Genomic DNA, 26838 nt, shown 5'->3' with positions numbered 1-26838 from the left:
AAGAGGTTTCTCAGGGACCATGCAGTGGTTTCATATTTTTGTCCAGGGAGCTTATTTCAGGATATAGAAGAGAAGACAGATTGCACTTACAGGAGAAGGCAACTGTTCAGTGGAGGAGGAAAAAACAGTTAAACTTCAATGGGTTTTACAAAAATTTGAAACTTATGGGAAGAGGTCTATTGGGCAAATTAGTTAACATGAATAGACCTTTGAGAGGAGATAAAGGAATAAGCAAGCCTACAGAATTGCCTAGCATACAGCCCTAAAATGAGAAGCACCATTAAAATGCTTTCCAAATTATGGTCTAGAGGAACTCACTGAAGTTGCTAAATATGAACTGGCTAACACTATCCAAAGCACAAGTTTACAGTTACTAGGAAACAACAGGGTCTGTCCTTTGAAGCTATTTTCACTCTCTGATCTCTAGTTTGCTGCTGGTTTCTATATGTAATAAATGTTGCCAGATTTTTATATCTCTTTTAGTAGTAGTTCTCAGTTAAGTAATCAGAAAAATCATTGGGCTTATATCTAATGTCGAAAATAGCTCCTTAAGTACATTGAAAGTACTGGCACAGCTGCCCAGTACTGTGGATGCTCCAACCCTGGAGGCACTCAAAGCCAGGTTGGGTGAAGCCTTGGGCAGCCTGAGCTGGTGGGGGGCAAACAGTCCATGGCGGAAAGTTAAAGCTGGATGGTTTTTGAGGTCCCTTCTGACCCAAACTATTCTATGACTTCTAGATCTTATGGATGAAAAACTGTCAATTTCAGTTTGAGTTTATAAGCTTTCCCGTAACTATTTTGTATGCATATAAAAGGATATTTAATAAGAAAGCAGCATCCAGTTATGACTCTAGTGTGACTTATAGTAAAGCTACCTGTCACAGTAAGATGCTGAGTCAAAAAAAAAAAAAAAAAAAAAGCACTAGGTCCTCTTCCTCTGTATGTACATAGTTTTAAGATGCTAACAGAAGACAAAGTACCTTTCACCTACACAGTATCATTATGCTGGATTTCTCTTATAACCTGTACCAGTTGTCGAATGTTCTGCCTGTCAATCCTTCTTCAGCAGGTTGTCCACACTGACTCAGAAGTAATCCTCTAACAAGCAATATAAGTGTGACACAGTAAGATGGAGGGGGATTTTATTTCCAGCTTTCTTAACACCATATGTTCACTTAATCCCACTCTTCGTTTAGTTAGAGGTAATCCCTGAGTTCTTCAGTGTAAATTATATGCATTTATATATTGTGTGTGTACCCATATGTAACATTACTGTGCTGTATCAGACTAAAATAGAGATCTCACTAGTTTTTAAGACAGCTGAGTGTTCCTGAAACAAACACTCACAAGTAGTCTACCTCAGAAGCACACATTAAGATTTAACAAGGAAAATTTATCTGTATTACTAATGAGATTTGCTTGGATTTTTGCCCATCAAATCTTGAAAGTTATTCTGAAGCACCATTTAGTAGTTCCTATCTCATCTCTAAATTTATTCCAGAAAACATGATGCCCTCTTTTTATAAGTCCAGAAAGAGTGCACAGGCCATGTTAAACATGGTGAAATGATTATTTTTCGTTTTTTACTTCAAAACTACAGCTTTGAAATAAACGGTGAAAGTTTTAAAATAGCACGAGTGAAAAAGCAGAATTTTGCAATTCAAAAATCTTGTTATCCAGTCACATACAGCTGTTCAAAACAGAATCTGGAATGTCCCAAAACTGTTGTCAGCCACTTGGTAGTTAACAAACAGCACTACTTTAAACTACTTATAAAAAAACATGTGACAAGTCCAACCAGTGACACTTCAAGTGGTCAAGAGAGAAATTCCAGTAAATCCTAATTTATGATTTACAAAGGCATATGTCAAATAATTCACATATGCACAGAAATTACATGGAAAAATAATAGTGCTGCTCTATAAACATATATGAGGACGGGGAAACCCAGTCTTTCAACTTGATTGGTGCCAGCTGGCTCCTGAAACAAAAAAGGACCACTTCAGCATGGCACTGTTCAGAATGGGATCTGGGTATACAAAGCATGGCTGAAGATAGCTGGGGAATAACAACGGATGGTAACTAAAGAATCGAACAGTAGTGCCAGCACCATTCCAGAGTTGTGTATATTTATTCCTTCAGGTCCAGAAACTGCAGTATAGGGCTGCAGTGCATACACACAAAGCTTCCCCCTGCAATTATGTCTAGGGCAAAAATGAGTTTGAATTTCATGTATATCACTCTAAGATGAAAGGTAAAACTTAATTGTATTATATTGGATTTTCTCACTGTGGCAGGAGAAGCTCCAAAATTCTGTTCTATCTCAGACAGCAACTTGACAGAAAACTTCAGTGTCTCCTTTATTGCACATTGATAAAATCACTTATACTTTAATAACTATTGAATCAGATATAGCAAGCAATTATTCTGCAATGAGGATTAAATGTCTTTAATGTTCCAAATTCTTTTTAATGTTTTCATAAAGGACCTGGATGCAAGACTCAAATGTATACTAAGTCAGTTTGTGGACAGCACTAAACTGGGAGGAGTGGTTGGCTCCCTCAAAGGCAGAGCGGTCTTGCACAGAGATATTGACAAATCACAAGGCTGGGCAATCACCAGCATGAAGTTTGACAAGAGCAGTGCTACTTTGTACACAAGGGATGGGGCAACACTGGGTATAAGTACAGACAGGAGGATGAAATTCTAGGGAGCAGCTCTGTGGGAAGGGGACTGGCGGCTTTGGTTGATGGCAAGTTGAATGTTTTCCTATCCTACTCTGCCATTTACCTCACTTAGTATTTTAAACATGCTATGGACTAGTTGTTCTTTTTTTTTTTTTTAATTATTTATTTAATGTAATTACTTTTATTAATACAGAACTTCTGGCACATTTCTATCTTTCCACCATTACATTAATAACCAAACATTACGTCATAGCAAATGGGATTACTTAATGCTTATGAAGTTGCATGAGATGTTTGCTCCCATCCAGAAAATTCTAGTGTTGTTTGAATGAAAGTGTGGAAAAGGATTGCTGTTTGTATTTTAAGTAAACTACAGGGCAGATCTTCATAATTCTTATTAATGAATAATAACACAATTTTTAGAGTCATCACTCAAAGAAAGCAAAGATATTCCAGGGTGTATTTACTATCAGGTTTGTTTGCAAAATTGCTGCTAGAGCTTTGGCCTTTTTTTTGTTTTTTAGACTGATTGCTCTTACCGTGTAGTGACTTCCCAGAAAAATACTATGCCAGAGTCAATGCCTCTTTAATAGCACTTGTTTACAACATCTCCCTTGCTGCTGTTGGCACCTCATTCCAGTTTGTCACTGTCTCTTTTTTTTTCCAGTGCTGATGTGCCTTTTCCAATTAGTCTTCTCTACCCAGACTTTTTTTTCTCTTGGTTTTCAAGGTACTGCTTGATAGAAAAGTATTGTCTCCTTCCACCTCCAAGGAGATGATGAAAAACTTGTTTTATGAAAGGCCATCAAAACTCCTGTGGTTGGAACCACAGTCACATCATTTTCCCTTGTAATCATATTTAGTCAGATGAAGGAAAAAGAGAGACAGCTAGGGAGTATTAATAGAACTTGAGGGCGATAGTTGAACTTAAGTCCTGTAGCTGGGCTGCAGAAAGATACCCGTTGGTCTGCTTCTCAGTAAGAAACTCTAAAAATAAAATTATTTTACACTGTTTTTTTTTTTTCCTCTAGATGTAAAATATATACATTCTAATTGCACTTTAGAGAAGGAAAATTAATAAAGACAATTGTGCCATTCCTCATTAGTGGAAATGCCCTACAGTTAACCTGCCTCAAGCACTTTCAACATCACTGAATCCCTTGGGTGAGATATTCCAAAGTGCCAGCATTAGCTCAGACCTGCTCCCATTAAAATCATGCACTGACATCAGCACGGGAGGGGACTGCAGAGAGTCCCTGTGGTGCTCTGTAGGTTGGAAGATCTTAACCTTTGTGTGTGCTGCTGCTTTCCTATATTTATATGCATGGCTGCACAGACATACTCAGATACATTTGTAAGGGCTGGTATTTTCCTCAGAGGACTTAAAATAGGACCAGTAAGTCAGTTGTGTGGAATAAAAAATAAATAAGGGTACTGTAAATCACAGAGGGTAATATAAATGGAGGAAAGGGGAACTTCATATAAGATAAAATTTCATGAAGTTCCAGTGAAGTCAGTTAATTGCAGCCACTGTGCCCCAAATCTCAGAGCAAAACCTTCCAGAACACATTTTCAATACTATTTTGTGCAGTGTATTGTCTATCTATGGAGTCCAGTTGCCATAGGCAGTCATCAAGGCAGAGAGTTTAGTAGAATTAAAAAAAGGATTTAGGAAGCTTTGTGAGCAAAGACAACATTTGCAGCTGCATGCACTAGATTAAAACAGTGCAGGGGACAAACAAGCTTCCTGCTTCAGCAGCATAAGCTGATTGCTTGAGTCAAGAAGGAATGTTTTCTTGCTATGTGTTAGCCCCGCTGGTTTATTCAGATATGTGATGGGATGGTTTGACTTTTCACAAACAGAAGATAATTAATGCTATAGGTAGATTATTTGCTCATCTGTATCGTGGCAACCTTGGTAATTCTATAAAAAGAATCTCAGTCAGTGAGTCTTGATGAAGAGTGATTTTCCAAGCAAGAGATTGGCTTGGGACCGGTGAGCCTGGAGTCTGACCTTGGCTCAGAAATAGACTGCCTTACTAACTATAGGTAGGTTACTCTCTCTTTGCTTTAAATCATCACTTGTGACATAGTAAGGTGATCAGAAGTGCAACAAAAGCAAAATACATAAGAACAGAGTGATCACATTTTCATTCACACTGTGTGCTTCGGAGTCAGACCAGCCATTGTACTGCAAATCTTTAGCTGGAATTAGTCAAGATTTTCCTGATGAAATGAGTTCAGAAAGTGGAGTTTTCATTCCAGTGCTTGCGGTGCTCCTCTGTTGGACTTGTTTCCACATGCAAATAGCAGCAGCCTAACCTAAGAAAGAACAGTAGCCCTGAGGAAGTCCAGCAGCCTTAACCCTGAACAGAAGTTTATGCAATGAATTGCGTATCATGCTGTCTGGCCTGAAGCCCCACAAGCTCATGTCCAAGTCTTCGTTCTTGTTCTAGACTCCGTTGTCATTGCATTTTCTTGTTTCAAGATCAGAAACATTTCAGATATTCTTGTTTATTCTGAACAGTAGATAAAATCTGGGAAAAGACATTTTTCAAGTATAGGATGAATGAGCTGAATTATTAATGTTAATGGCTACAGGTGCTATACCTGTTGCTAAGAAATGCTGTAATACTTCATCATAACTCCCATTTGGAAACCCATTATAGCTAGCTGAGTAGAAAGAGATATAGGACAGGTTAAGCAAGTTATTGGTACACAAGAAAGGTTTTTAATGATGGAACTTTTGCTGGACGGAACTGGAACTGTTGTTCTAGTTTGTGCCCATTGCCCCTTGTCCTGCCTCTGGCACCACTGGAAAGGGCCTGGTTCCATCTTTTCAGATATTTATAGGTACTAATAAGATACCTCTTGAGCCTCCTCCAGGATGAACAGTCCCAGCTCCCTCAGCCTCTTGGCAGCACTATGTTGGACTCTTACCTGTATGTCCAAGTTTTTCTTGTGCTGGGGAGGGGGCAAAACTCGATACAGTCACCGAATATGGAATTTCTACTGCAGGAGTCTTCAGGCTTTCTTGGATCCAACAAACCAACCAAGATATGAGTTACTTGATTTTGCTGTTGCTTTTCAGCCTTCACCTGATCTGCCTGATGTGCCCTTCCCAGAAATTCCTCCAACTGTCTAACGATCTCAAAGTTCACCTTGCCTTTGTTCTCTAATTCAGAATTATTTAAACACAGAAAATAAAACTTCTGAAGGATTCAAAGTTAAGCTCAGCTCTAATACTACTCAGCCATTCTTAACACCAAGATTGATAGACAACATTTAGGCATGAGGACAGGTCAGTAGCCCATTAAAAGCAATATTCACTTTATCTTTTATCTGAAAATGGGTATACCTTTTAACTTACTCAGAAGACTTGACTACTTTCATTCATAAATGTTGATTTTATTGGGAGATGTGTGACTAAATCCCCTGTGTTGCTCTGAAGACCTTACCCAATGTGTACTGCTGGTACACGCCATTTCCCCAGCGTGGGGGATGACTTTATGTTAGTAAGTGATGTAATTGGATAGTGGTTCCGTAGGATGCATACAGATCCAATCTGATTGTCATGCTTAAAATGGTCTGGCTCTGCTCTCTACAGTGCATTAAATTAATTGTGTTGTCTGCTTAGACTCAAGGCAGTTTAACAAGTTTGATATACAAGAATATCATTTCCACGTGCCAAAAGCAAAGTTTGCACTCACCGGCCACAGCCTCTTTTTTCCTTTTGCTACATTTTCACAGCTGAGTGTGTGAAGCTTTGTGCACCCCATGGCCATGCAGCTCACAGCTGAACGTGACCTGGCAGTGCGGCCACGCAAAGTTTGGAGGGTGAACACCGGCTGCACCGTGCAGTGGCCTTGCACTGCCACCTCAGGGAAGGGTGCAGGTCGCCTGATCCCAGTGGGACCGTGGAGGATCATTCATTGCCTGGTGGGACTGATGCACGTGGCGACAGCCCCAACCTGCCAGTAAGACTGGGTTCATTGCTGACACTCAGCAGCACTGAACATTCCTTATTGCTGCCTATTGTGATCCCACACATCCATTCATCGTGGAATGTTTCCACAAAGTCTGGGGCAGTATAGCTGCATTATTTTGCACGGTTAGGTGAAAATTTTGTGACCGCAGAAGGCCGCTGCAGTTTCTCAGGGATGAGCTCATATTGTTATTTCACACTGATGTTTTACAGAGGTTCAGAGGTGCAGCTGAGGCAGCCTGGTTCTGCACCCGTAGCACTGACCATGGCTTGTCCGGGGTGTTTGCAGCTGGCAGGCTGTGTGCTGTCCGGAATTGGGCAGCGATCGCGTGCTGCAGCAGGCTCACACGGCTCAGATTTGTTCTCTGTTTCATTGTGCTGCAATTCCGCGTGGACTTTGACTTTCAAACCACTTAGTAGTACGTATACATGAATATACCTTCCCCACGCGCGAGCTCGTGTTTTAATGCCGCCTCTTAATGCTTTTTCGACCCACCTCATAACCTCGCCGGTAAATTGGCATTTACGCAAATAAACCGGGCACGATCGTGCACAGTTGTTATCAGTCACGGAAAGCTCCAGGGAACGAGGGTTTACCCCGGTGCTGCGGGTGGGGGACGCCGCGCCCCTCCTCGGGAGACGCGACCGCGAGCTCGCGTGCATTCCCACGATCGGGGAACGCGTCCCCGCGCGGAACTGCCCGCGTTCCCGGCCGCCGCCGCCCCGCTCCGTTCCCGTTCCGCGGAGCTCGGCGGCGCGACCCCGGCACGCGGGGGCCGGTGGCGCTCCGCAGGGCCCGCGCGCGCCCACCCCCCACGCGCCATTCGGCCGCGCGCCGCTCGCGCGCCGGCCCAACCGCCGCCCGCCCAACGGCCACCCGGCACCTCACGGCCACCGCCGCCCCCCGGGCTCTGGCTGCGGGCCCGTTGGGCGGGGCGAGGCGCGGCCTCGCCGGAAGTGAGCGGCGGGGGGAGAGCCCGGAGCGGCGGCGTGGAGCGGGGCGGGAGCGCCGTCTCCGCTGCCGGGCTGGGACGTGCTCCGACTGCCGGGCGGTTCCGCGCTCAGCGGAAACAAGAAACGGGAAAGGAAGGGAGCGGCAGCGCGAGCCGGCGGCCACCATTAGCGGCGGCAGCGGCAGCCGCGAGGGGCTGCGGGCTGAGCGCGAGCGTAAGCCCCCGTGCCGCCGCCGCCGCCGCCGCCAGCGGGAGCGTGCCCGCCGCCTCCGCCCTCTGGTCTGCGGGTGATCGGCGCCGCCCTCCCGCCGGGGGCTCCCCGAGCCGGGCCGAGGTGAGTCGGGGAGCCGCCCTGCGCTACGGGGAGCGCCGCGTCGCCCCTGGGAGCGGCGGCTGAGGGGGGAGCGGGTGGGCGGGCAGCGCGGCTTCCTGCCGCCTCCCTCGGGTCACCGACGGACCGAGTCGGGCGGAGGAGCGGCGGGGCGGCGGCAGCCGTGTTTTTTTTCAAAGCGAGCGTTCGCACGTCGATGACCGCCGGTGGTTTTCTGGTGCGTTCCCCGTGCGAGCCGCGCCTCGGGGCGGGACGGCCGGCGCGCCGGGGATGCGCGAGGGCTGCGGCGTGCGGCATCCACACAATGTCAGCTTGGCTGAGCGAGCCCCCGCCCTGCGGAGCTGCGGGACCACGATCCCCCCGATGGCGCTGCCGAGCCCGCCGTGCTCGGGTCCTTTCTCCTGACGCGCGGCGGGGCGGCCGAGGGTCGTGGCGACGCTGCGGGGCTTTTTTGTTTGATCGCTTGTTGCAGATCCTGGGTCTTTTAGCCCTTTCAGCTATAGGGCTTAGACAGGGCGGGCCGGCGTGTGGAAGGCGAGGCCGTTGTCTGCCTTGGCCCTCGTGCAGATGAGGAGAGTGGAAGGTGTGCGCGTACGTATTTACATGCATTCATCTGTACGTGTATCTGCACACTTAATTGCGTCTGGGCGATCATTGGTGGTGGGAGGGGAAGGAGTGTCTGCGTGCGTGTGTCACGTGACCCACGTGAGACTGACACAGGTATACCTATTTTCTCCTGCATTCACGTTAGTCGTTCTAAGACAGTGACTAAGCTGTCCATGTTGCACGATTTGATTTGTTTTGGATATGCTGACTTGTGTGGCAGAAAATAGCCGCTTAAGTGTTTGGGTACTGTCATACCCTTTTATCATTTTCACCGGTATTATGGGCCTTTTTTGTCTTTTTTTTTCCTACCTGACTGTAGGTATTGAGAAAGTGTCATGTCTCTTCTGCTGGAGGGGCAGAGGTGTGTTCAGTTTGGAGCAGTATCTCACGCAGCTGTTACTGCTGGGTTACCATTCACATGGTGGAGGAATGGAAGTACTGTTTGTGGGACTGCAGAATCATACCCACACATAGCTCTGTGCTGACCATCAGTGCCTCTTTTCATCTGTTCCCCCTCACTCCCCTGTCCTCTAGTCAGGGACATGGTAGCTCATAAAATTCACTTGAGCTGAAAAACGAATTCACGTGTTTATTGACAACGTATAAAGGTTTGCTGATTTAGATATTTCTTACTATCTGTTTAATCAGCTTTTCTCTGTGTGGGAATTTCTTATAAAAACAGAGGAACAGAAGAAAATTACTAACTAAATCATACTGGAAAACAAAAATGTAAATTCTGGGAATGTGTTAAACAGTAGGATTTAAAAATGTGGATGTATCCATATTAAATGCACTTATATCATTGGGTGGGTGTGGTAGATAGCAGAATACAGAGCTGCTATTTTGCACCTAAGTTGACGTATGATTTTCATCTCAGTGTGTGATGGTCAAATTAATGGATGTTAGGGTTTTTGCTCTAATAGAACGAAAAGGTAAGCAATACTAAGAAATTCACTTGATGCTTTTCTAGAAATTTCATTTTCAGATAATTCCTTAAAGCAGCTTGGCTTCTTGATTCATATGAGTTGCAGTGAAGTGTCCCTCTGCCAGTGTTTCTCTGACTCAGCATCAGGGAAAGATCGGAGCAATAATTCAAAAAGTACAGCATAGCTTACCAGATATTAATCTCTCCAATAATTATTAAAAATAACATGAAAAGGAACACTGACAGATTTTTGTAATTCTGTGTCCACTCCCCTAGCATAATATCTTGAAGCCATTGCTCTCAGTTTTTAATTCAAAATAGTATTTTCCAGTGGAGTAATGAGTTAATGTAAATTGCTTTGAACTTCCTGTGTGTTACAACATCCTGCAGTTTTTTTTAGTAAGGTAAACCGTGGTACAGAGAACACCTGTTGATTTACAGGAATCCATGAGACAGCTCAGCCAACTTTTATAGGTAATGGTTCATATGGTTGATTTCAAGAGGCTTTGTTTTTTCAAGAGTGTGTCTCTCATGAGACTGATCTTGATTATCAGTATATGTGAATATTTCATTTCTCCAGTTCCTCAAGCCACTGAAATTATTTTAGCTGTGAAGCCATTGTGTTACTTCTTCATTCATTTTTATTGAGGTATTATGAACACGTGCACTTTTGCCTCTCCTTCAATATCAGGATTTTTAATAAAGTTCTTTTCCCCCCAGAAAAAAAAAGTGACTGTGATCTTTATTGAACATCTTCATGCTTTAATAATCTTATCTCTATGATCAGTAGAGTTTCTGTTCCTTCTTAAAATGTCTTTGAGCCACTGGAAGGAAAAAAAATCTGCCAAACTAGGACAGAGTTAAATCTAACGCAGTTAAGCAAATAGTTTGAGGAACAATACTGAAGATAAATTTCAGGCACGAAATAATCTAGATCTAATAATCTAAGTAGTAGAAAAATGCAAATCTGTTGCTCAATAAATGAAGCAAGAAATTACGGAAATAATGACTGCCTTTTGTAATAAGTTCAACCATTTTTAAGAGAATTGAATCAGTGTTACAATTTTAAGAAATTGAAACAATGTTCTTCTCAGCTTCTTTTTAACGTCTGTTCGTACTGAAGATCCTGCTGATAGTATCTAGAACTTGTTACAGAGTGAGAGATGCTCAGTTTTATTGTTGGGGTTAAAAATACAAGTCTTATAGGTGCTTGCTTTATGGGGCTTTACACTGTCCTGTGCAATATGCTGGTCTACAGCTGAATCGAGCAATATCAAGTTGTTTTTTATAAAAAAGTAAAAAAAGGCAATTTGTTTTTATTACTGACAAAGGTTTAAGATGGTATAGAAACAGCAGCAGTCTAGTGAGTAGACAAATTTACTTGATTTCTACATTAGGTATAACTTGTATGAGTTTTCAGGGAATGCGACATAGAAAGTCACATTGTGTTACTAAGTAAATCCTCCTAAGGATTCAATATTTCTCTATCATAATTGGCTGTCACAGGTAGTGAGTACACACTTGGAATGCCTTCCATCTTCAGGAACGTCTATGAGGTTAGAGAATGCCACTGGAGAAAGTTATGCTTTAATTAACTGCTACAAGAGCTATTCAGATTAGCAAGAGCTTCTTTCTTCTTGGTCCTTTGCAAGCAATATAATCACCTAAAAACTGTATCCATTCAAAATGGCATATTATTTTCAAATGGTGAATACCAGAAAGTAGTAGCAAGTACCTAGTTAAAAATATCAGAGGGGGAAAGGCTAGGAACTTCAGACCTACTAAGAAAACAGTTTTCAAATTTTTTGTCACAAAGATTTTTACATGTCACTGTATTTCTAGTTCTGTTTCTTGTCTGATTTAAGATGCTGTAGTCAGAAAGGTGATTCAGTCTTCATTGATTCTGGTCTTTCTCTTGGATAGAACAGAGTGTAAGTTGAAAGTTTTAATATGAAAATATTGTGTCTGGTGAGAGGATTATTATACACAGTAGGAAAACTTATATTTACTTTTCTTGAGTAAATATTTTCAAGTGTTGAAGAACTGAAGTCATCCCTGCTAAAAATGCACTGATTTCGAGTAGGGCAAATGGTAAATTAAATAAGGATTTTTCCTGTTTCATGGCAATTACATTCCAATATATGTATTGTTCTAACTATTACATCTGACCTCTGATGAAATGTTCTGGTACTGCTGCAAGGTGCCAGTGTTCTGTCATGTTCATAGGTATGAGAAGAGAACTGGTTTGCTTAAGTTGTGTTAGCACAGATCCACATCCCTTTACTGTTACCTATGGTTTATTATGGTGGAATAACTGATTTCTAGCAGATAAGCATTAGGAAGTAACAAAAGCAATAAGGGCAACAACGTTGTCCAGTTCCAAACAGTTTGTTGTGTCAGTATTGCACTTCAATTTAGAAATGGTATTTGAAAGTTAGAAAACCCTATAGTTGCTCTCAAATGCATGTACAAAGTGGAAAAATACGCTAAATAAAACAGCTACCATTTGTCTCCTTCCAGCCTCCTGTGCCCTCCATCCTCTCTGATATTTTACCCACTATGAAGTCCTGGGAGCTGCACAGGGACTGACAGAAAATGTTTGTTCATGAGCTTGAGAGAGTTAAGGGCAATGATAGCAGCAGGGAGTTCTTTCCTGCTGCTAGTGCTAAAGTTGCTTTTTCTGGTCCTTCCCACTCCCAAGAGTCTTACCTCTGTGCTGTGCATGTAGGACCTCTGGGATTGTCATCTTTTTGCCACTGCTAGTTGGATTAAACAGGAGTACAACTACTTTGTGTTGAGTTGGTATGTATTACAGTAACCTTTGATAATATTTTGTTGTTGTCTTAGTGGAGCAGTTTAATAGTTTGCTCCTTAAGGAAAAGCTCCTCATAGAGCACATTACTTCGACTTTATCGTGATATGAGTTCTGTCCTTCATTACTTTTCCATCTACTTTAAGAGAAGCTGTCTTTGGCATGGAAAAATTACTCATTCAGTATTCTTAGTCAGATAGTCAGTGTCTGAATTTGGTTATGGAGTGCTGGTGAGAGTACCTCTCCAAACTGAAAACTGACGTTGAAGTAGTAGTTCATGCTTCTGTTATCTTATTGTCACATGCCAGTGATTTGTGAGAACCACAGATTCTTCTGGGAAGTCCTGCAAGCCTTTTGATAGTTATACTGTAAGGTTGTTTTTTTATTTAATGAGATCATTTTTCGTCATAAAAACCTTTTGAAAAAGCATACTGAAGACCCATTTACTATTTTAATGTAATGGTAACTGGTAAATTTGCATTAACTGCATGTAAAACTTAATTATGAAAGCTAAGCTGTTATTCTGCTCATAAAGAAAAAAAGAAAACACTTTTCTATCAGGATCTTAGAGATATCAAAGTATTTGCAGGTAGACCAATAGTTTTGTACAGAAAGAAGAATGTAACTCACCCAGCTGGCAAAGGGGGGTTGGGGCTGTGCAGCACTCCTTCCCAGCAACAGCCCAGGTCCAAGAGATGCTCTCCTCTCACTGGCTGGCTCTTATACGAGCCCTGGGGGCTGCACCTGTGCTCACCCCTCCTGGTCTGCTGGGGAACACAGGTGCAAACAATGTGCCCGTGCTCCCTGGCCAGCCACACCCCTTCACCAGGTGCTCAATCACCACTTCGAGCCATGACCTCACCGTTCCTCTTCAGTTGTTCAAAGTGTTAGAAGTGCAGAGGGTGTAAGTCAAATTTTGATAAAATAATCCTGTCTGAAACAGTTGTCTGTTACCATCATTGCGGTTAAATCTCTTCAATATGTATTCTCAAACTGCCTGCTGAGGGTAAGTGCAATATTAAAAGTGGAGTGAGTTAACTGTATGCTGTGATAAGTGTTACCTTTTACAAAAGAGTTCATAAAAGCATTGTTTTGTTTTGTTGTGAAATTTTGTTCTTTTGGAACGTTTGGGTGATGTTTGTTTTAATCAGTAATAAAAAAAAGTTTATTTTTCACGTTTTTGGATTTCTTTTCAGTCTTTCTATTGACTGTTAGAATAAAATACCATTTTGTTCAGAATGACTGAGTGATTAGTTTAACTGTGAGGAAAATATGCTGGAACTGACAGATTTTCATCTCTGTCAAAGGGCTGGTAGACTTGTAGAGTTACGTTAAGTTTGACTTTGTGAAGCATCTGAATTGATCCTTGCTGATATACTTGTACTGAAAAGACAAATATCTAGAAGGAAATTGAGTCTTACTTGCTGGCTTTCCATTAGTCTGTCTCTTCACGATGAGACATCACTGGTTAGATTTCATTGTAGGCGCTATTATGAAGATAGTTTTAGAAAAACAAATCTAGGTATTTTTTGAAGAAAGTAAAGTTGCTTTATGTAGTATTTAAAAGCTTGCAGTCATTAATCTTTGTGCAACATAAGTGCATTGCATTTAGGCCTTTAGGTTTGCTTGTATCTTTGGTGGTGCTGACTTAGTCTTGAGAATTTTACCTTCCCCTCAATATCTTCCTAGCAGGTCTTCATTGAAATGTTGTTAAAAAGAGCAAAAAGGAAGCAAATGAGATTAGAGATGACTGTTTCTTCATTTCTTGGCTGAAATATCTTATGTCTTACGTAGTGTTAGGGAACACTAAACTGACATGAATTAGGAATACCTTCCTTAAAAGAAGAGGCTGGGGAGATTGAATCCTCATAAATGCTGTAATCCACTTTGCAATGTTATGCCAGTCTGGTAAAAATTGAAGGGGTGATGAGTTGTGGTGAAGGATGGAAGTTAACTGGAAGCTGTTGAGAGAGATGGAGAGGCTATACTCTTGTATATATCTTTTTAGACTGTGATTATATTCTTAAGTAAAATGAGTGGTTCTTTTATGCCTGGGATGTGAAAACATTATTTAAAGTAAAGACAAACTCCTTCTTCAGGCTGCTGTTTGTATTTTAAGGGTATTAAACAGCATTTATCCAGACTTCCAGAATTGTCTTAGTAAATAATAATGCATTTGTTTTGCACATCCAGATGACAAATATTATCTACAATTATTTTCTATAAAAGCTGGTTTTCAAAACTGAGGTGTATTCTGGCTGAATATTGAAAACAATTTTTCAAGATGTTTTCAAACATTTCATAAGTAAAGCTGCTTTCTGCAGCTTAACAATAATTGTCCAAAGGTGAAAATATGGGAAGCTTATTCGTTTTGCAGAAATACTGCACTTGCATACTAATTGCCTTAATTTTAATCTTGTGCTTTTCTGCTTAGTCTCTTTGCTCGCTGCTTGTTACTCCTCTCCTTCATGGCTTAAAACAAGAAGTAGTGAATTTCAGAATGTTTTTATTCCCACCTCGAAGGTGAGAACATGCCATTGTGACCATGATAGCATTCCCTCTGTTTTTCTCGTATTGTTGTCTGGAAGTATGGTACAAAGATCAGAAGTTCTTAAATTTGAGTTACCTCTGAAACACTGCTGTAAGAATGTGGGCTCTGTAATGAAAGAGCCTGGGGGGAAAGAAAAACAAAAACAAAAAGACCCAGCTTTCTCAGGTCAGATTATTTGGATGTTTGTGAAATTATTATACGTTTATCCTTAGCTGTGTGTTTAAGGTAATTGTTTGTGTCCAGATACTGAGTAGTAGTGAGTGATACGCGTGATTCTGTAGAATCTTCTCATCAGCTCTTAACAGAGAGCTGTTACTGGGAAGTAATGTAAATGTGTAGTCAAGTGCAGGGTTGTCTCTGTGTAGTTTCTGTAATTGGAAATAGCTCCCGGCAAATTTTCAGGGATGTGCACTAAAAAATTCACCTGGAGTGGCTTTTACTGCTGTTATTTACAATGATGCTGAGTACTGGGTTGTTGGAAACTATAACTGCAAATACCTCACATACAGTTCTTCTGCGCAGCATTGATGTCTGCGTAAATTCATCCACCTGTCATGCAGAGCTGTTATCCTTTGTTCCTGCGCTTTTGGAATAAAAGAGGGTGGTGGTGCATTAACAAAGCACCCTTAAGGTATTTTATGCTGATAATATTTTTTCATTGTTTTTCTTTGTCCAGTTTGTAGTTCATTTCTTCTTTAGCCAAAAACACGCAAATCTTTCTGAAGTGGCCAAACTCCTACAGCAGGAGTGAGAGTCTCTTGTTGACCACTCTTGAATTCCCTTTGTTGAGGGAAGATGACTTTCCTGTCTATTACAGCCTCTTTAAAAGCACTTGCTGAGTAATTGCATAAAGGATGCACACTCCTCTGCTGATATCTTAAAGAACAAAGTGCTCTGTGGAAAAAATGGCCATGTCTATTCAAGCTTCCTTCAGGGTTCATAGCTCAGGGAGGTTCCTGCCAGTTGTTCTATGTAGGGCACATTGCTGCTGGATTGCATCTCTACTTAAAATAACACCTCACTCTTTGGTAGTATGCTGTTGGCTATTCCTAGGCAGTTTCCTGTTCATATACAGTTGGTTTTCATTTCATACTGACTCGCTTAGTTCATGCCTATATAGTGATGAAGCATTTTGCATGGGATTTTTGATTCGGTGCCAGAAGCCAAGCATTCCAAGCTCTTTTTAATTTATTGTTTTGCCATTTTGTTTCCTGCTGTCTGTCTTCCTAGCAGAAGGATCACTGTAATCTTTTTGCATCTTATAAATTTAATTCAAATATTGTCAGAATCTGTTTTCTTTTGATACAGTCGTAAAAATTTGGACTTCCCAGGTACCTGTAAACAGGTGACTAAAGACATTTATACAGATGTGTTTGGTAGAGCATTTAGAAATTTCTGGTGGTTTGATTGTAGTTGTCTGGCTTTAGAAAAATATTTGTAGCTACTAAATAGTGATATTTTAATTAAGTAATAGGAAAAAAACAACAAACCAGTAGTAGTTTTTACTCACAAGTGACTTTGCGAAGTAGTAATGGTGACTAGAGCTTGTCACTTACTTTGGCCGTCTCTGAGCATGTTGCAGGTCAGGAAAACAATTATGACTGAAGCTAGGTGATAGATGGTCACTCTTGTTTTCTCCTTGACTTAGGTATATCTATCAATAAGTAACTTACAGAGTGATACCTTGTGATCAGTTCTGTGAAACTGAAAGGTTGTTTGTCAGACTGATTTGAGTACCAACAATAAATTCCTGCCCAGGCAGGAAGGAAAGGAATTACTTTCTCTAATTAAATATTTGGTTGTTCTGGGTTAGAGAGCTCAGAGATTTTCTATAAAGTGCATAGCAGAAGTGAAGTCTCATTTTTAGTAATTACATGAAGGGAGGGCCTCATAGAAAAGCATGACTGTTGTCTTCCCTTGTAGCAGCTGGCAGAGCGGAAAATCGAAGCAATAGGGAAATGAATGAAATTCTTGAGAAGAAGCACATATTCATGTCACATTTCTTAAAAGTGAAGCATGCAGTGTCTTCATGAAGACTGCTCTGTATTAACTTGCTGATAGTGCAGCGTACAACTTAAGCTTTTGTGCTTGCTATCCTAGTTAGTGATAAATCAGAGTTTCTTGTTTAAAAGGCAGCAGCAGCAACAACAAAAAAGAACCCACTGAAAAGCTTGTGGTTAGATTGAATGAAACTTTCTATTGTTGTATTGATTAGTTTCAGTTTGTGCAAGAACTTCAAAAAGCTCCTCAAAAACAAATAAACAAAGAAAAGCCCATGGAGTGACTTACTACTGCTTTGCAGTGACAAACCCTAAATTATCTTTATCATGTGAAATGGAATATTCCTGGAATGACTAACGCGCATTGAAGGGTTGAAAGTTCAGTGTAAAGCAAACAAAGTATTTTCAGACTGCGCACTTTCAGATTCAGTGGTGCGTTGTTTCTGAAATGTGATGCCTTAAGCGCCTCTCTTTCACAAGACAAATCACTTAATCTTCATTCTCCTGAAGTACCAGGTAATATTTACAGCTGGCATGTAGGAACTTAGCTTGGGTAGACTGTTACTCCCCAGTCTTCTGGATGTAAGTTTCTGTCTTTACTTCTGGGCCTAGATCTTCCAAAAGTATGCTAGATTAGTGTGGGCCTTCAAATTTTAAATATACATAACATAGGAAAAACGTTTTCACTTGACAGATTATTTTCGTTTAATGTACAGGCTGCTTGCTTTCGTGGTTGTCATGAAAAGAGTATATTTAACTGTTATTGCTTTCTTTCTAGTCTAAAGGCTAATCGAAGTGTACTACCTGAGGCACGTCACTGTACTATTTGAAACATTTGAAATTATTCCTCCTCTCTGTAGCACTTTCTGATGATGAGTGATTAAATTCATTCTTGTGAGCCGAGTACTTCCTATTTTGAGGTTGCCTTCTTGAATTGTTGCATCCCTGTGTACTGTGACTATGGGCCAGCTACATCTCTGTAATGTTGTATTAGCATTTGAGAAATGAGAAGTGAGCCCTGTACCAGTAATATATTCAGTCAGAAGTGTTTGTAGAACAATGGGGAATGTGCGCTCACTGGGACTTAAGCAGTATTTTACCAGGACTTTATGTTACTTGAACTTGTAAAATCCTTCATATATTTTGAACTTGTCCCTCATCTGTTTATTTTTTTCATTCCTGAAGGTATACAGTCTTCCTTTTTAGAATGTCACTTAAAACTAGATGGTCAGAATCCCCTCTTTGTTTGTTTGTTTAGTATTTGTGATTAACTGTCTGAGATGAGGCTAGTCTTCCCTTTGATATATTTGTGAGCATTTTGAGAGAAACATCTTGATCTGATCTGATGAAACATGATAAAATGTTGCAAGACTTTGCATAGACCCCTGTTCTGGGTAATGCCACTTAAATATTTCTTTTGCTATTTTGACTGAGTTGGAAAGTGAGATAAATGGCCAGTTGTAGTAGCTCTCGTAAAAATGTTAGAAGTGACAGCTGATCTTATGTTGCCTGCATTCTTTTTGCCTTCCAGTATGATTTTAAATACTTGATTTTACAACTGAGCATGCTTTCACTGTGTTAGGAAGTGCCATAGCAGTTGAGAAGGCATGGCCTGCTAGCAAATTTGGCAGGTGCTTCTTCATTCCAAAAGTGACTTATGCTGGTTTGCTTTCCTGAAAATGTTGGTATTTAAGCAAGATTCAGGCAGCAGTATGGACACTCAGACCGAATCACTGGAGTAGAGTGATAGTCATTGCTCAAAACTAACACTTTGGGGTGTGAAGCTTTTTATTATTTTTTAATAATATGTAATTTGTAAAATGTAGCTGGTTAACCAGTTGAAATGCTTGATTTGCGTACTTTCTGATAAGGAAATCTTTTAAATGTAGATTGAACCTAGTCTTTATGGTTATTTGTCAGTGCCATCGTTATTAAACTATGGAACACCACTTAATGTGGGAATTGAAGGTAAAAGAAATACTTCATTTACTCAGTATTTTCTTTGTCACTTGTTCAGCTTGTCTCTGCAGTGTTACTACTGTCATGTCATTGGAGCCAGCAGGGTAGCAGCTGTGTGATCCTGTGCACATTGAGAATTGTCTATATACGTGCAGCTAGTTTGAATGTTTGGTTTGGGGGTTATTAACAGCAGTAAAAATTGGTGATCTTTCTGACACTTGCTGTTATGCAGCAGTCTGGTATTCAATGGATTGAAAATTTGTTGGATACAGATCAAGAACTGTGTAGTTCTCATACTTCTTTGCCATATAATACACTTTATGTAATAATTTTATAGGTCATGTTTAGAAAATCTGTTGGTAACTCTGTTCTTTCTCTTTCCAAACATGAGCAAGATATGTGCTGAAATTGTGCCCAGGAACACATTCTCTAAGTAATTGATTTGTACCTGCAGTGCCCTGCTAACCTTTTTTTTTTTTTTTTAGAGTATTGAGTAATATGACATTACTTAAAAAAAAGGAAGTGAGGTCTGCCACAGAGGAAGAATTACATTATGGATTAAATGCTGTCTTTGTCTTTTTCTACTGTCTGTTGTTTCCTGTATGCTTTTTTAATTTTTTTCCTTTATGCAGTTTCCAGTTGTATATATGAGTTGCAGACAGCTATGGTAGCTGGGAATAATCTATATGCAGCTCTCTGGTCCTTGGGTACTGATCTCGGAATGTTTGCTTCTGCAATGCTGCTTGATTTGAAACTGGATAGGTAGAAAAGTACTCTTTCTGTTCACTATTGCTTCCTGTACTTGAACTTATATTTGCGTGTGTGCTCTAAAGTTTTGGCTAGAGCTGTCTAATAGGAGAGACTATGAACACAGAGAGTTAGACAGGATGTTGTTCTTGATGCTCCCTATCTCAAAGTGTACTTGAGGGAGATTGGATAGTGTGTATCCTGTATTGTGCTATGTGCATGTTCTGTCCCATGGAGAGGAATCCTTTTGACACATTGGAGTTGAAAAATGGGTTGGTAACTTGTTTCCCATAATTTGCTAGCATTTTTTTTTAGTAGAAATTTTCAGAAATAAATGGAGCTTGGAATTAACCTTGTTAGTTAGCATAGAGAGACGTGAATGATGCAAAACATTCTTGCTTTATAGATTGTTATACAGTGTGTAGGTTGAAAACTTTGTGGAGATTGTATCATCTGAAGTTAGAGTACTTTTTTGTGACGTATGTGCAGTTAATAATTAGTGGACTATCTTTTGTTGTTGTACCCATGTTTACTCTTCAGGAGCTGCTTGAGCTGGTTTCATAGTAAGACTGATATTGTTGTTTAATAGTGACACTGCAAGTTAGGAGTATGAAACTAGATTTTTAATGCGTCTCCAGTTTTTCTTACAGAAATTTTACCTATGGAAGGAGTAAGTGTCTTCTGTACTAAGATTTGGATAGTGTGATGAGCATTTTCTACCAGTAACATTAAGTTGTAAATGTATTGATGAGTATTCTGTCTGATCTTCTGCCGTATCTTACTGATTCAAGAAAGCATTGGTATTGCTATTATACTGATGCTGCACTGATTATGGTTTTGTCAAGCTTTTGCTACACTGCTGTATATTCTGTATATGTTCTGTGTATACTACTGTACACCTCTGTATCTAGTGCGTTATATTTTCAGATGTGCAAAGAAGACACTAGAGTAAGCTGTATCCCACTATGATAAGTAGTGAAGATAACAGATTTCTCCTGTTATAGTTTTCTGACCTCTCTAATACAGGTGCTGCTAAAAAGTGGTGGCAGTGAATAATAAGAATTCTCCCTTGGTCCCATGTGACCAGCTGTGTTTAGCACTGCAATAATACCAGTGCATGAAAATCTTTCCAATCTTTCTTCTACTGATTTCTGGGCTTCTTTTTCTTTTTCCTACAGAAGGTGGGCTTTTCTGAGTTGTTTTTCTGTACTTAAAAAAAAATTTCTTTTAATATATATTTTGGAGGCTTTTTTCCCAGGCTTTGACTTGTAAAATCAAGTTTTAAATCGGATATTCTCCGTTGTATGTAACATCATCCAGTACAGAATGAGCTATTGTGAGTACTGTGCTATGAGTCTAACGTTTCTTGACTTTTTTTTATACCACTTCCTTTTGCTACTTACCACTTACTCTTGGAAAAAGACCAAAGTTGCTTTAGATCAATCAAAAGATTTATATAGAGAAAGTTGGATTTTTCTGGTTTCACACGTACAAATTCGTGGACTGTTTCTGCATCTTGCAGATAGTTTAGTCTTAACCTTTTTCTTGCTATGGGAAGCAGAAATCTGGTTCCTTTCAGTAGCTGATTATGAGATGGATTGGAATTGTTTATACTTACATGGGAGCTTTGCATGAGAAATCTCCAGTGCCAGAATGAAGCGGTTGGGATTAGTCATTTCAGCAGTTTTTGCAGTGGGAAGAACCTAGTTTCTGCTGAAAAAAGAATGTATCAGTAGTTGAGTTAGAAATTATGCTAAATGTCTTATTCTTGTCTTTCATCTAATTCTTTCATCACATAACCTAAAAACTGAATTTGTGGGTAATCTTTTGTGTTTAGGCTTGACACTGCGAACTGGAATTTTTTTTTAAATTATATCCTGAGGTTACTTCTGTTGTGGGATCTGAAGTACTTTACTTTGTGATATCAACAGGATATTTCCTAAACTTTTCTTTTGTACTTTTGTACATTTTCTGTTGTTGTTTACCACGTTTAACGGTCTGATTATTTTTCTTTATTTATTTATTTTCTGCCCCAATGTGCAAAATAAATTTGGTGTTAAGTTCCAATTTATACAAAAGTATGTATAGATAACATATGTCAGAACTCCTTAGAAACCATAAGTTTACATGAAGTTTAGATGTTGAACTGATGGATGTGATTTAATGAGAAATATTGGTGATAGTTGGACAGTTGGACTGGATGATGTTGGAGGTCTTTTCCAACCTTGGTGATTCTATGGTTCTTTACATGCCTCAGATATTGGTGGATATTTTTATTTCTGTGCATAATGGTTTGTTATCATTTGACCTGTTTAAGACTGTTGCTTTGAATTATGTCAAATCCTTTCAGCCACTGAGTGACACATACTGTAATTTAATCTCTCATTCTTCTCTTGATATGGCTATATGCTATGAAAATTCTGATGTGTTGTATGTTATGAAGTTGACTGTTATTTCCTTTATTATTTTATTTTTAGGTTCCTAAGTTAACTTCCCTCATTTATGCTTAAAGCCGTTCAAGTTATATTTAATCAGACTGTGCCATGAAAATCCATTTTTCCCTTGAAATATTTCATCCAAAATCTAGATGTATAGCATCCTGAAAAGCAACAAAAGTGTTCTTGGATGTTAGACTTAAAATTAAAAAGCACTAATCATTAAAAAAATTCTGAAAATAATTTATGGAAGTTAGAATATTCATTTTAGAATCAGATTTTCTTATGTTTGTTGCTTTTATTGATGTGTCACGTTAACTGAAATAATGAAGTTCTACTTTGCTCTGATTTGCTTTCTTTTAAGAAGTTCCTTGTTTGTTTTTAAAGACTGGAGTCTTTACAGTTTTGGGTCTACTTTTAATGCTGCACAGGAGGAGGTGGGAGATTAGTTTGATGACGGAGCTGCATTTTTAGTGGCACAACTATGTTCTCTATCCATTCCTCTGCATACCCTGGTGTTAGTCCAGTGAATTACCTGCTGTGATCTATGCGGTCAAGGTGAGTTGCCCTGACCTGCACAAAAAGGGCAAAAGTAGTATATCATTCTTGAAATGGAATGATGTCTCTAATTCTGAATATGGAGTATGACTGATTATGTCACCTGTTCTAGAATTCAGGACCTCTGTTGCATTGCAGTGTTACCTTCCTGCTGATAGAAACAGATGTGTAGCACAAGAAAATGCAGTATTCCTTTACAGTCTGAATGTAATCAGTGGCAGAAGTTATTCACAGACAAGCATATATATAAAGAATTACATTATGTATTTTAGTAGTGCTGCATGTACTGCTGGGTTGTCTTGGGGTGCAGAGAGAATGTGCAAAAAGCTCTCAGATAAACTGAATGAAATCTGTAATGCTACTGAAAAACATTTATTTTCCTGGCTCGTAAAGCCTGTTTTGATTTGTCACAAACTGGCCCTTAAAGATAAGCTAGGTTATATCTCCTATCAGCAAAACTTTATAAATACTTTGGAAAGATAACAGGAATAAGTTCCAGTGACGCTTAGATCTAAATAGATATTCAGAGGTGTGAAGTCAAATGGAAAATAAGTTAAAGCAATTAAATATGTGGGTTATTTTTTGTTTGTCAAATTACCTGAGTGAATCTTCAGCCAGTGAAAATCTTCCAGACAATTCACAGCTCACTGCTGACAATCAGAGGCCGTAAGTCTATATGTTAATGGAGTGTTCCACAAACATCTGGATAAACTTTTTCAGTGAAGGTGGACAAAATGCAGTAGACAAACAATCCAGCAATCATTTTGCTTTTAAGTAGTAAGGTGCTAGTAATTAAAATACATATTGTAATATGTCTTTTAAACTAGCCCATCATCTACTTTTTAAATAGTAGATTTTACTGTTCTGTGGCTTATTCAGCTACAGCAAATCAATGCAAATCAGTTCTGTCTTGCCAACCCTTGTCCTTAACAAGATGTGAATATGTTCCAACTAATTACCATTTCTTGTATCACCAATGACATTCCTTATGCAGTGTGGTCAACTCAGTTCAGCTGCTTTCAGCAGTAAAAGTACTCATTGTGGCACACATTCTGCTTGTAGAGTTTTGTTCTGTAGTTTATTCATCTGGCTCAATTCTTAAGAGAAGTCTTTATACCAAAGAAGATATTTTGGAGGAAACAAAAATAATTGTTCTTTTGGGACACTGAGGAAAACCTCTTTACTGCAAAGCTTGCCAAATTGTTACACAGCTGTTAAGATGATATAATGGCTTTTTTGTTTGACTAAGTTTGTAAATATGAACTTCCTTCCGTCTGCATTTATAATTAGTCTAGCTGCCTGCTTAGCATGTGATAAATCTCTTCCAAACTTTTATTGAGGGAGAGTATCTATACAATGCTTATATATTTACATACACAGTTTATATTTGGTTATAAAATGGATGACCTAATTATCTGTGAACTAGAAAACCTCCTTCTCATGTCCTACCAAAAGAATGTATGTCTAGAATAAGTGTTTGTCCTAGTTTTACATAGCAGAAAAATACCCATTTGTGACAGTTCTTGAATGGAATGCCCTTAATCCTGGGAGATGTTCACTGTGGTGAAATTGCAATGGAACCTACTTAGACTTAAAGAATAGGCTCAGAATGGATAGTAGATTCTGTTTCATTCGTGTTATGTCTGGTATTTCTGTATTTGTTGAGATGCTGTGTTTCCTGCTGTTTTCCAAATTATACTGGAGGAAATGACAGCACTGGTGATCATCCTTATGGGCACAGGCTTAAGTATTTTGGAAAGGATCTATGATTGAGTACAGTGATACTGTAAGCTGAGGTTATGTTTTGAGTTAGGAAGCGCATGGTTCTTTGAGCGTGATGTAAAATCAGGACTTCTTACAGTGTAAGTCTGTTTTCAGCACTGATTTTCTAACTCATCTTTAATATTTAGAAATTACATGTAATTACTTCTATATGAGGACATTTTTCCACTGTGGGGAAAAATCTGAGGTAGTACATGTTGATAGTAAAATAATGTTTATGTATTTTCCTGTATTTTTCTGCTGAGGACTCTTTGGGAAGGTGCTACTTGGTGAAGCTGTTGAGCCATAATGTAGGGTACCATTCTTAACTGAGAGCTTCAGAGTTCCAGGCTTCTTGTGATCACAATTCAGTTATGGTAGGCAAGTATTAATGCCCTACGTTGATGAATGCCAGGGATTATCTCATTATTGTCCCTACAGACTTGTGTTTCTTCATGTGAACAATAGTTTGTTTTAAAGTGCTATTCAGCTGGTGTTTGAAACTGCTCGTGTACCTTCAGTATTTAAAAAAAAAAAAAGTTTGCAAGGGAAAAACTTTAACCATACTAGTTTCAGATGGTGACTTTATAAATAGCCATTAATTACATACGTGGTGAAAAAAGGTTTTAAGACCAGTTTACCTTAAACTTAGTTTAGTCAATTGTTGGCATTACTTTTCCCTTTGTCATTTAAATCTATTTTTCGTTTATCACTTTACTGCAGCATTAAACTTACATGGCAAACAAGAATAATTGAACACAGAGTGATAGAACTTATTATTTGCTTGAAAGCATGCTTATAATGTGAAACACAATGTGCAGTATATATATGTCTGATAGAAAGCTGCACTAAATGACTTGCTTTGGATTATGTTCCTTCACTGAATAAAACTGGGGAAGGAGTAATCAGTTTTAATCAATAAGCTTTAAAAAAATTTTTTTTGAACGTTTATTTTGTTTGTGAGTGGCAATAGAGTCCTTAGCTCACTTGTTTTGTTTCTGTTGTTTTGTCTGTTCATCTCTCCTTTGTCCCCCCACCTCCCCTTTATGTGCAGCACCAAAGCACACTGTTACAGTTTTCATATGCCGAAAAAAAGTTCTGTTCACAAAGCTACAGAGCATGGTGGCAGATGACTTTCCAGACAGTAGTTGTCTATTTGACTTAGGTGCTGAGCTGTTTAGACAAGGTCTCTGCAGTGTAGGATCTGAACAGTATTTCTAAGGAATGCTGGCCTGATCCCATGAATTTAAATCTTTTTGTTTCAAGTCCTTTTTTAACAAGAATCAGCTGTCACCTCTGTCTTTTATGACTGTACTGTATAGAAATGTCATGTTCACGTCCCTGGTGATAAGACTTGTGCTTTCATTTTTTCCTTTTTTCAGTGGAAGCTTATTTTCTTATGTTGTAAGGAATGTGTGCTTTAAAGCATTGGTTATGTGTTAAATATTTACATTCTGCCTTAATCTCTACAATTAAATTCTAAGTCAAGTCATTTTGATTTGTATTGGTTGGTGCTTAAGTGGCTTTTAGACTTCTCAAACCCTTGACATAACAAAAACCTTCCTACCTTGAGAATGCCTTCTTGTCTACATGCTTTTCTTTCCAGGTAGTACGGTCCACTAGTAGTGTTCTTTCCTCTTTTCTTCTTCAACCTCTGCTACCAAGGTTTGTATAGAAGCTGAAGTAATGCAGGTTTTCAGCATGAACATGTATCTATCTATAGAGTACATCTTAGGTGTACAAAATTAATTTCTTAAAATATTTTAGCAAATTTGGACTTCCACTGGACTTATAAATCAGAAAGTAAGAACAGTGTTCAGTGGGCAGCTCTTTCATGCCACTTGATTGGCTGTGTCAAATTTCAGAGCTTTATACTTCAAATTGCCGTTACTGCCTTGAGTTATCATCTTCTAAGATAATTAACCATCCAGAGGAAGGGCATATAGTTGTTGATAGAAACAAAACTGTGTGGAAGTTTTTGGTGTTTGTTGTATTTTTATTATTCAGGAAGAAATATTTTGCCAACTTTGTCAATTTTGGGAAACTTTGGGAAGAACTTTGCAGTGACATTCTGCTCAGATGACAGTTATATTTTCAGCCTTCATCAGTGATGACTGAGCCATTCTGTATCAGCTCAGGCTTTCTCATTTTTGGCAATTCATACAAGCTTACGTGGAGAACAGTGGTGAAATTGCTGTGGACTTGGATGCATTGCTGGACCAGATGTCTCACAGAAGTCGCTTTGGGGTTTGAGGTCATTTCTGGAATGGCTCCTCTCTTTTTGAGAAGAATGAGAGCAAGTGCTGAGATTTTTTTACAAGCATAGGACTCTTTTTCCCCTTCTTATAGGGTTGTCAATGAAACAGCTTAGATTCTGCCATTATCAGCAAGAAAAAAGGTGACCTGTAGTTAATGCAACAGGAATTTGACCTGCAGTTTTGTATTGCGTATGAGGTTTACAGTGATAATGAAATTTTGCATAATCCTGTTTACTGCCAAATGATCTCTTGGTATTCTGTATAGTAGAA

General features: G+C 39.4%; 1 protein-coding gene across 6 annotated transcripts in view; it reads left to right on the top strand.

The window, feature by feature from the left end:
• The window catches only part of RAPH1 (Ras association (RalGDS/AF-6) and pleckstrin homology domains 1), a 132779-nt gene that overhangs the window by 41646 nt on the left and 64295 nt on the right, over positions 1-26838 (top strand). For 5 of the 6 annotated variants that reach the window (XM_065750383.1, XM_065750381.1, XM_065750386.1 and 2 more), the window contains exon 1: positions 7870-7959. The exons of the other annotated variant lie outside the window; for it this stretch is intronic. The gene's annotated coding sequence lies outside the window, so the exon portion shown is untranslated. Of the gene's footprint in view, positions 1-7869; positions 7960-26838 lie in introns of those variants that run through there. 6 annotated transcript variants of the gene reach the window in all.

The sequence above is a fragment of the Cyrtonyx montezumae genome, unplaced genomic scaffold, assembly GCF_038088225.1.
Source record: "Cyrtonyx montezumae isolate F1298 unplaced genomic scaffold, pur_monq_1.0 scaffold_7, whole genome shotgun sequence".
Taxonomy (NCBI): Eukaryota; Metazoa; Chordata; class Aves; order Galliformes; family Odontophoridae; genus Cyrtonyx; species Cyrtonyx montezumae.
This window is presented reverse-complemented; position numbering and strand designations above follow the sequence as displayed.